Source organism: Staurois parvus, unplaced genomic scaffold (genome assembly GCF_062004578.1).
Source record: "Staurois parvus isolate SC_StPar_1 unplaced genomic scaffold, SC_StPar_1.0 ptg000034l, whole genome shotgun sequence".
NCBI classification, from domain to species: domain Eukaryota; kingdom Metazoa; phylum Chordata; class Amphibia; order Anura; family Ranidae; genus Staurois; species Staurois parvus.
In genome coordinates, this window is record NW_028317830.1 from 1840234 (window position 1) to 1852500 (window position 12267).

Here is a 12267-nt window from a genome sequence, read left to right on the forward strand (position 1 = left end):
ACCAAAAGTTAAAATAAAACCCCTGGTCTATGTTTACAAGACCTAAGAACTCACACACGTGTATTGCTGATGACACATTGTCTATTTACCCAGGTGAACCAAGATCAACATCCTGGGACATTTCAGGCAATGAGAGTATATCTCTATTGTGTCACTAAAGATTCTCCATATTCCAAGGTCATGAGGACAAGACAATTCAAACTTTAGGGATTTAATATGATGTTAACTTTAAAATATTTTCAGTGTATATCAATACATACAAGACTCCATCATGATTATTATTCATTGTGTTTGGAAGTGACTTATGTAAATAAATATTAATTTATTTTCATAATCTGCAGTCTGTGCTTACACAGATGTTGTTTGTGTTCTTAAAGAATTTTGCTTGGCTAAAATTAACTCTGAATAATCGATTAAGTCAATTTAACTTTTTTATAAATAGTTTTTGTATTGGAGGCGCTGGGATTCAATTGATTTTGCTTACTAAATTATTTGTTCAGACATTCCCTGACACTGCCCTATACCAATATTGGTGTAAACACTGTCAGCATGAAAAGTAATAAATTCACCTATTGGTAATACCTACTCTCACACATAGATAATTGTATGGTGGAGGTTTATATGACCATTTGTGGTATATTTAGGTAACTGATTATTTTTAAAGAGTATGGGGACTGCTTGGGGTAGGAAAGCTCCAGGAATTGCACCTGAAATGTTTTTGAATAATGGATAAGGATTAATTATGTTGCATGTGGTTCTTACAGTCAGGTCCATAAATATTGGGACATGGACACAATTCTAATATTTTTGGCTCTATACACCACCACAATGGATTTGAAATGAAACGAACAAGATGTGCTTTAACTGCAGACTGTCAGCTTTAATTTGAGGGTATTTACATCCAAATCAGGGGAACGGTGTAGGAATTACAACAGTTTGCATATGTGTATCCCACTTGTTAAGGGACCAAAAGTAATGGGACAGAATAATAATCATAAATCAAACTTTCACTTTTTAATACTTGGTTGCAAATCCTTTGCAGTCAATGACAGCCTGAAGTGTGGAACGCATAGACATCACCAGACGCTGGGTTTCATCCCTGGTAATGCTCTGCCAGGCCTCTACTGCAACTGTCTTCAGTTCCTGCTTGTTCTTGGGGCATTTTCCCTTCAGTTTTGTCAGGTGATTGACTTGGCCATTGCAGAACATTCCACTTCTTTCCCTTAAAAAAATCTTTGGTTGCTTTTGCAGTCTGCTTTGGGTCATTGTCCATCTGCACTGTGAAGCGTCCAATGAGTTGTGAAGCATTTGGCTGAATATGAGCCGATAATATTCCCGAAACACTTCACAATTCATCCGGCTGCTTCTGTCAGCCGTCACATCATCAATAAATACAAGAGAAGCAGTTCCATTGGCAGCCATACATGCCCACGCCATGACACTACCACCACCATGATCACTGATGAGGTGGTATGCTGAGGATCATGAGCAGTTCCTTCTCCATACTCTTCTCTTCCCATCACTCTGGTACAAGTTGATGTCGGTCTCATCTGTCCATAGGATGTTGTTCCAGAACTGTGAAGGCTTTTTTACATGTCGTTTGGCAAACTCTAATCTGGCCTTCCTGTTTTTGAGGCTCACCAATGGTTTCCATCTTGTGGTGAACCCTCTGTATTCACTCTGGTGAAGTCTTCTCTTGATTGGTGACTTTGACACACATACACCTACCTCCTGGAGAGTGTTCTTGATCTGGCCAACTGTTGTGAAGGGTGTTTTCTTCATCAGGGAAAGAATTCTTCGCTCATCCACCACAGTTGTTTTCCGTGGTCTTCCGGGTCTTTTGGTGTTGCTGAGCTCACCGGTGCGTTCCTTCTTTTTAAGAATGTTCCAAACAGTTGTTTTGGCCACGCCTAATGTTTTTGCTATCTCTCTGATGGGTTTGTTTTGTTTTTTCAGCCTAATGATGGCTTCACTGATAGTGACAGCTCTTTGGGTCTCATCTTGAGAGTTGACAGCAACAGATTCCAAATGCAAATAGCACACTTGAAATGAACTCTGGACCTTTTATCTGCTCACTGTAATTGGGATAATGAGGGAATAACACACACCTGGCCATGGAACAGCTGAGAAGCCAATTGTCCCATTGCTTTTGGTCCCTTAAGAAGTGGGAGGCACATATGCAAACTGTTGTCATTCCTACAACGTTCACCTGATTTGGATGTAAATACCCTCAAATTAAAGCTGACAGTCTGCAGTTAAAGCACATCTTGTTCGTTTCATTTCAAATCTATTGTGGTGGTGTATAGAGCTAAAAATGTAAAATTGTGTCCATGTCCCAATATTTATGGACCTGACTGTATATGACTGGATATTCCATGTGTACGTGTTACACTAAAATAAGCAAATGGTGTCTCTAGCCCGAGGAAGGACATCATCCGAAAGCTTGCTTATTGAACACCTATTTTATTGTACCAGATGCATATTGCTTGGATATAAAAATAAAGAAAGAAAATTCATAAAGTTGTTGAGGGTGACATATTTGCTATATGTTGGACTATTGGAGTCAGTCCTGCTGCACGCACCCTGATGAAATTACCATAGCAGTCCCACTGCTGGGGGAGGGGTGGAGTTGGAGGATGTTACCGGCAAAGTGGATCCAACTGTTTTATCCGAGAAATCTTCATCTCCATTACCTGTCCATGAGGTGTGTGGATTAGGCTGTTGGTTGGAAAAATACGGATGAAAAATGCAAAGACTGGGGCATGCTGTATGATGGCTTTATTACATAGAGAAGGTACACACAAATTTTATTTTATGTTTTATATATATATAATTCATTTATTACTAATATAACAAGACTGCTAATGTTTGAATTAAAAATGTATCCCCAATTAAGGGCGTACTAACATTCCAACTACATTCTAAGACAAAAAAACTCCAAAACAAAACACATGAAACTTTAAAACTTAGAGACCATGTGGTACATTTACTAAAGCTGAAGCACTCAGAATCTGGCACAGCAGCTGTGCATGGGAGCCAATCAGCTTCTACCTTCAGCTTGTTCACTTAAGCTTTGGCAATCAAACCTGGAAGCTGATTGGTTTCTGTGCAGAGCTACAACAAATGCACTCTTTAAAATCTTCTCAAATTATCACTGTTAAAATTCATATAATTTTGTTCACAATCATCCTGAAAATGTAAAATTCTGATACTTATTTGGAAATTGCATTTGCTAATACCTCCATGTCTGACCCATCGCCAATGTTCACATGTAAATAACAATCACCATGATCAATACAGTGCATCTACTATCTCGTTGACTAATAAAACAGTATCTGCATGTAAGTAGGCGATGGGGAGAGGGTACAATCTCATTGTGGGGGGAGGGTGGTATTAAACAAAATGAAGCACACAAAACCTGGTGCATAGTAACCAATCAGCTTCCAGGTTTTATTGCTTAACTGAACAAGCTGAATTTACAGTTGCAAGAAAAAGTATGTGAACCCCTTGGGATTACGTGGAGTTTTGCATGAATTGGGCATAAAATGTGCTCTGAACGTCATCTAAGTCACAACAATAGAAGAACACAGTCTGCTGAACATAATACTACACAAACATTTGATGTTGCCATGGTTTAATTGCACATAACATGTAAACATTCACAGTGCAGGGAGGAAAAAGTATGTGAACCTTTGGACTTAATAACTGGTTGACCCTCCTTTGGCAGCAATAACCTCAACCAAACGTTTCCTGTAGTTGCAGATCAGACCTGCACAACGATCTGGAGTCATTTTGGACCACTCCTCTTCACAAAACGGTTTCAGTGTAGCAATATTCTTGGGATGTCTGGTGTGAATCGCTCTCTTAAGGTCATACCACAGCATTTCAATGGGGTTGAGGTCAGGACTCTGACTGGGCCACTCCAGAAGGCGTATTCTGTGCTGTTGCAGCCATTGTTTTGTTGAATGACTTGTATGCTTTGGGTCATTGTCCTGTTGCATCACCCATCCTCTGCGGAGCTTCAGTTGGCGGACAGATGGTCGTACGTTTTCCTGCAAAATGTCTTGATAAACTCTGGAATTCATTTTTCCATCAATGACAACAATCCGTCCAGGCCCTGAGGCAGCAAAGCAGCCCCAAACCATGATGCTCCCTCCGCCATGTTTCACAGTGGGGATGAGGTTTTGATGTTGGTGTGCTGAGCCTTTTTTATCCACACATAGTGTTGTGTGTTCTTCCCAAACAACTCAATCTTGGTTTCATCTGTCCACAGTATATTCTGCCAGTAGTGCTGTGGAACATCCAGGTGCTCTTTTGCAAACTTCAAACGTGCTGCAATATTCTTTTTGGACAGCAATGGCTTCCTCCGTGGTGTCCTCCCATGTACTCCATTCTTGTTTAATGTTTTCCTGATTGTAGATGTGTCAACAAAAATGTTAGCATGTGCCAGAGATTTCTGTAGGTCTTTAGCTGACACTCTGGGATTCTTCTTTACCTCATGCAGCATTCTGCGCTGTGCTCTTGCAGTCATTTTTACAGGACGACCACGCCTAGGGAGAGTAGCAACAGTGCTAAACTTTCTCCATTTGTAGACAGTCTGTCTTACCGTGGACACATGAACATCAAGGCTTTTGGAGATATCTTTGTAACCCTTTCCAGCTTCATGCAAGTCAACAATTCTTGATCGTAGGTCTTCTGAGAGCTCTTTTCTGCGAGGCATGGTTCACATCAGACAGTGCTTCTTGAAACCAGTAAACCCAAAACAGGTATGTGTTTTTTAAGGGCAGGACAGCTGTCAGCAACACATCCAATATCATCACACTGATTGGAGTCAAGGTTGGCTCACTCCTGGCTCCAATTAGCTCTGGGAGAAGTCATTAAGCTAGGGCCTCACATACTTTTTCCTCCCTGCACTGTGAATGTTTACATGTTATGTGCAATTAAACCATGGCAACATCTAATGTTTGTGTAGTATTATGTTCAGCAGACTGTGTTCTTCTATTGTTGTGACTTAGATGACAATCAGAGCACATTTTATGCCCAATTCATGCAAAACGCCACGTAATCCCAAGGGGTTCACATACTTTTTCTTGCAACTGTAGGTGCTGATTGGCTCCCATGCACAGCTGCACCAGATTCCGAGTGCTCCAGTTTTAGTAAACCCCCCCCTGTAAAGTTCAGGGCTATAGAATCTCAGGATCATGTGCAAAGCCATTTGTCTTAAACATCACAGTCTTTATATTTCTTTAACCACTTCCCGACCGGCTGTTGTATATAAACGGCCGGACGGTGGCAGTGCAGGGTCGGGTGGCCGTTTATGAACGGCCTCCCCGCACCCTGCTTGTGCGCGCTCCCTGGGAGCGCGCAGCACCGCGATCCTCCGGACACAGTGAAACACCGATCGTCAGACGGGACCTCTGTACAAGGTCCCGATCATGTGATCACTGATTGGCCAATCAGTGATCACATGCAAAGTAGTAAGCAAGATGTCACTTCTGACATCATTGCTTACTATGTGTGAAATCTGTGAATGATCACAGAGGTCACATGGTACAAGGCTATTCACAACAGCCTTGTACCATGTGACAAGCTGTGACCAATCACAGCTCACTCTGTACTTCTCAATGAGTGCAAGAATGCACACAGAGAGAAAGAGAAATGATTGCTTTTACATCCTATATGGGTGTAAAAGCAATCATTGTAAAAAAAAAAAAAATCTTCATCACCCCCCACAAGTAGTACAGTGTCACCATGGTGACACTGTACTGCTAGGGTGACAGTATGTAAAAAAAAAATAAAAAATAATAATATAAAAAAATAAAATAAAAATGTAAAAAAAATGTTTTAAAAATTATAATTTTTGGTTATAAACTAATTTGTTTTTGTGTTTTTTTACTAAAAAGATAATGAAATACATTTTGGCAAAGATTTATGAAATATTATTTATTTGCAAAATTTTATAAAAAAAAACACTTTTGTTCAAAATTTTTGGACTTTTTCATTTGCATAGCAAAAAAAATAAAAATCCCAGTGGTGAATAAATACCACCAAAATAAAGCTTTATCTGTCGCAAAAAAATGGTAAAAAATTAATTTGGGTACAGTGTTGCATGACTGCGCAATTGTCATTCAAAGTGTGATAGCGCTGAAAGCTGAAAATTGCCCTGGACAGGAAGGGGGTAAAAGTGTCCGGTCTGGAAGTGGTTAAAGCAAACAAAACGAGCTTCCAGCAGCAAAACGAAACTGACCTGACTTCAGAAAACACAAAATATAAGACATGCAAATGTTGTGGATTTACCCCAAAGTTAGTTTCCAGTTTCCACTGCAGCCCTCACACAGTCACCCATCACTAAGAGCTTCTTGTCTCATGTACTTCTTCCTGAAGGCTGCTCAACCCCATTGGGACCAGAGTTCCCATAATTAGGAGTGGAGTTTCTTTCTGCCCCAAATATCACACTGAACCGCCAACATTTTGGGTCCCAGATTTCCAACAGTATGCATACGGACAGAACTGATAATGGACATCTTTAAAGTTATACTGAAGTCTTTTTTTTTTAAACAACAAACATGTTACACTTTTTTTTTGCACAGAGCAGCCTGGATCCCCCACCAGTGCTCCTTGCCCCTCCCTCCTGTTGGGTGCCCTTTACAGCAAGCAGCTTGCTATGGGGGCACCCAAGCAGGTGCACTCCCAAGCTTCAGTTCTGTGTGTCAATTCACACACAGAGCCATGTCTTGGCCCTAACCCTCCCTCTCCTGATTGGCTCACTGGCTGTGATTGGCTCTTGCTGCTGCCTCAGCCAATCAGGAATGAGAGTCCCCAAAGAACCGAGGCTCTGAAGGACATTACTGGACCGAGAGAGGGCTCAGGTAAGTGTTAGAGGGCTGGGGGGGCTGCTACACATAGAAGTTTTGTACCTTCATGCATAGAATGCATGAAGGTAAAAAACCTTCAGCCTTTAGAACCATGATGATACGTTCCATTTTCAGGCATCTGTCCCTATTTGTCATAAGACCACTAAAACTGTTTCTGTCCTAAAGACAAAAAACATTGTTATGTTTGGATGACTATCACCCAGTAGCACCCACTCCAATAATTGTGCCATTTTTCAAAAGGCTGGTTACAGCACATATGATGAAGACCATGGACTTCAGGGTGGACCTCCATCAGCATGCTTACAGACAGAACTGATCCACTGTAGATGCTATCTCCCTGATGGATCACCTGACTATTACTAACTTGTACAACAATGATTTCTATGTCAGAGTGCTTTCTTAATAGTTTTTTTTTTCCACATTCAGTGCCGTTATTCCACAAACTCTGATGGAAAAACTGAAATTATGTGGGATGAGCCTAAGTTTGTGCAACTGGGTACTGGAATTTTTTTTCATAATTGCCTCAGTCTGTTAGAGTTCAGAAATATTTCATCCTCTTCCATCGTCCTCAATATGGGTCCCCCCAACTCCCAGGGATGCCAGCAACTGTACACTCCATTGACCTACAATTGTTCAGCTAAGTATCTGAGCAATCATGTTGTCAAATTCTCAGTCATTGTGATGAGTCCATTTACAAGAAGGAAATAGAGAACATGGCAGTCTGGTATAAAGTGAACAATCTCCCCATTAACATAAAGAAGAAAAAGAAGGTATTTGTTTACTGTAGGAAGACCAGCACCAATCCCTCTCCTCTGAAGCTGTTGAGATGATCCCCTGCTTTTAGCATTTGAGAGTGCACATCTCTGACAACCTCACCCTCACAGCCAGCATAGTGAAGAAGGCCTAGCAACGCCTCTATTTTTTGAATAGATTGAAGTGTGCTGGCCATGTATTATTTACATTTTATTTACATTTTTATCATTTTGTTCATATTTACATCCATATTTATTTATTTAATTATTGTGTTTGTCTTGATTTTATTTATTGTTCCCCAGGACCTGAGGACCTTTTTGGGCATTTTTAAATATCTTTCCCATTTCTTTGAAGTGGAATTTTAGCCAACATATTTTGTTCACACTGTGGGGAATAGAACCCAGCTAAACTTGGTTTTGGGGCAGAAATTGAGTTGAGGTTGGATCTCCCCAATGAGGTCACAGAGTTCATGGACTGATTTGATAGCTAAATTATATATATATATATATATATATATATATATATATATATATACAGTGGGGATGGAAAGTTTGGGCACCCCAGCTAAAAAATTGTATTAATGTGCATAAAGAAGCCAAGGTAAGATGGAAAAATCTCCAAAAGGCATCAAATTACAGATTAGACATTCTTATAATATGTCAACAAAAGTTAGATTTTATTTCCATCATTTACACTTTCAAAATAACAGAAAACAAAAAAATGGCGTCTGCAAAAGTTTGGGCCCCCTGCAGAATTTATAGCATGCACTGCCCCCTTTGCCAAGCTGGGACATGCCAGTGTCATGGATTGTTCTCAATCATCGTCTGGGAAGACCAGGTGATGTCAATCTCAAAGGTTTTAAATGCCAGACTCATCTGACCTTGCCCCAACAATCAGCACCATGGGTTCTTCTAAGCAGTTGTCTAGAAAACTGAAACTGAAAATAGTTGACCCTCACAAAGCTGGAGAAGGCTATAAGAAGATAGCAAAGCGTTTTCAGATGTCAATATCCTCTGTTCGGAATGTAATTAAGAAATGGCAGTCATCAGGAACAGTGGAAGTTAAAGCAAGATCTGGAAGACCAAGAAAAATATCAGACAGAACAGCTCGCAGGATTGTGAGAAAAACAATTCAAAACCCACATTTGACTGCATGATCCCTCCAGAAAGATCTGGCAGACACTGGAGTTGTGGTCACTATTCCACTATAAAGAGATACTTGTACAAATATGGTCTTCATGGAAGAGTCATCAGAAGAAAACCTCTTCTACGTCCTCACCACAAAAATCATCGTTTGAACTTTGCAAATGAACATATAGACAAGCCTGATGCATTTTGGAAACAAGTTCTGTGGACCGATGAGGTTAAAATTGAACTTTTTGGCCGGAATGAGCAAAGGTACGTTTGGAGAAGAAGGGGCACAGAATTGAATGAAAAGAACCTCTGTCCAACTGTTAAGCATTGGATCAATCATGCTTTGGGGTTGTGTTGCAGCCAGTGGCACAGGGAACATCTCACGAGTAGAAGGAAAAATGGATTCAATAAAATTTCAGCAAATTTTGGATGGTAACTTGATGCCATCTGTGAAAAAGCTGAAGTTAAAGAGAGGATGGCTTCTACAAATGGATAATGATCCTAAACACACCTCGAAATCCACGGGGGATTACATCAAGAGGCGTAAACTGAAGGTTTTGCCATGGCCTTCACAATCTCCTGACCTCAACATCATTGAAAATCTATGGATAGACCTTAAAAGAGCAGTGTGTGACAGACAGCCCAGAAATCTCAAAGAACTGGAAGACTTTTGTAAGGAAAAATGGGCAAAGATACCTCAAACAAGAATTGAAAGACTCTTGGCTGGCTACAAAAAGCGTTTACAAGCCGTGATACTTGCCAAAGGGGGCAGTGCAAGATATTAACTCTGCAGGGGGCCCAAACTTTTGCAGACACCATTTTTTTGTTTTCTGTTATTTTGAAAGTGTAAATGATGGAAATAAAATCTAAATTTTGTTGACATATTATAAGAATGTCTAATCTGTAATTTGATGCCTTTTGGAGATTTTTCCATCTTTCCTTGGCTTCTTTATGCACATTAATACAAATTTTTAGCTGGGGTGCCCAAACTTTCCATCCCCACTGTATATATATATATTTTTTTTTTTTTTTTTTCCCCTCTCATTGTCTCCCTGGAGGATATGATCCTTTCACTTCTGGTCCCAGTGATCTCATTGTAGTTGCTGCTCATTACTTTTTTCTACATAAATAAAGAAATTAGGTCACGCATCAGTTATATAACAAATGTAGCCACATAACATCTTTAGCCAAGGGCACATTGTCTACATAATTTGTTTTTCAGTTTTGGGCTTCCATGGATTAAAATGAGGCTTTGAACTGTTGGGTACACACGGACAATTATCCAGGAACACAATACAACAATAAAATTGATTTGGTATGAAGTCAATAAGCATACAACAGCTAAAAGAAAACAAATAAAATCCAGGAGAAGTCTCATTATCATGATCCTGGTGGCCCGGATGTGTCCCTGGAGCTGAGATGACGTTAGGGGAGACCCACTGAGGTTTATCCTCCAGACGTGTCTCAGCAGTGATGTGACACATGGACCGATGCAGAGACAACTCAGAGTGATAGGAAGAACACATCCAAAAAACGAATTACACATTAAGAAATTAAAATTTATGTTAATGTAATAAGCACTTGCAGTTGTTAAGAAAGTTCCATTTTTTATAAGATTGACTTCTGTTAACCAGGAAAATGGCAAATTGATTAGCATTGAACCAAGAACTGACCCCAATATGAGCTGAGGAACAGAAGACAGGAACATGGCTTTCATCCTCAAAAGATAAGGGTGGGAGAAGTTCACCAATCGGACATAGTAGAACATGGAGAGCCAAGCGGTGTTCCAGACACTGGCATAAAAGAAAGAAAACTGTACAGTAATCAGTGGTAGAAATATGTTCTCACCAAGGTTGAGGAACATCTCGTGAAGGTCCATAATGCTGCCCTGCAGGAAAATATTCATAAGTGCTATAGACATTTGGATTTGGTCACAGACAACAGAATTTCTGCTGTTTTTCCATTGTAGCAAGTACGAAGTCAGAAGTAAAAAATTTATCATTGTCCCGGATAGACCCATGATAAGTGAAAACACAAATTTGAACAATTCAAGAGCTGTGAACATCTTGAAACAAGGAAGAGTGCTTCTTGGATTCTCCTTCTGCAGAGATAAGCTGGATACAATAATAGTACAGATAAAAAGTGAAATCTGTCAGAAGAGATTCAGAGAAGACGTATCATGGAATGCAAATCTCTCCAGGATCTGGTTGCCGGGTTTGATGGACAGAGAACATCTCATCAGGTTTCATAGGAAATGATTTGTTTCCTCTGATCCTTGTTTGGTTTGTACCGGTAAACTTAGGAACATGTTCAACAGAAATAAACCACATTCTATAAAAAAAAAATGTTGAACACTGTTTTGTTTATTGTAGCATCTGCCTTGTGTCCAGGATGTTAACAAACAGGACTCTTAAAGTAGACATAAACCCCTGATAGATGACTCTTGGTTTGCTCTGTGTACTGTGTATTATAAACAATTGCTTGTTTTCTTCCTTTTTCCAATCTTTGTCACATCTCAGGACTGGTGATGCCATTCAGTCTCTTTGAAGCCACTTCCTGTCTACGTTTATACTAGCGATGGCTGAATGGTATTTCTCTTGGCAGGTTTCCTCATGGCGACAGCGGTGGACCATGCCTGAATAATGTGTGTTGAGTTGCTCACCTATAGTCCAGGCTCTGGAAAAAAAACCCTACTTTAATTTCAGGATCCACCTAGATGCCTGGAACTTCAGCTGAGTCAGCCTCTCTGCGCTTCACTGAGATCCTAAGCCATCTGTTCCCAACCCCACCACAGCCCGGCACTACAGTGAATACTGGAGAAGCAGAGTAGAAAGCAGTGACTGGCATGTCCCCATAGAAGATAAGGTATGGTGAGTGTAATACGAATATGGTGAGGGACCATCTCTTGTTCTGTCTTGTCCTGAGACTTTTCTTGGCCGACTATCCAAAATATGTCAGCATGTGTATGGACACACAGGTTCTTAGTGTAAAGCAGAGACATGTACCACATAACCTAATATCACTGCTGAATTATCACCAGACAGTCCTGGGAGTGGAGATTGATGCTGGCCAGGCCATGTTTGATACGTGGAGATGTCCTCTGTTTGAAGTTGGAACAACATATAACCCCAACCATAAGGAAGGTTAGATTGGGGTGAGGACATCATCATATTGAATTCAGGAGAAAATAATCCTTTTTTTTCAACACTACTTTATAGGCTGTGGAAACTATTGACATGCTTTGTAGAAGATGCTGGCCATTGTTTCCTTGCCTTTGTATGTTATATTTGAATTATAATAAAAACTTTACTGTAAAAAAATATATATTTAGATTTTTTTAACCTACGCAAAATCTGGAAAAAGAGGTCAAATGCTTTATGTCTTCGTGTCTTTTAGCAGTCTAGATCACAGGTTTCAAACTGCCCTCCAGCTGTTGCCAAACTACAAGTCCCAGGAGGCATTGCAAGATTGACAGTTACAAGCATGACTCTCAAAGGTAGAGGCAT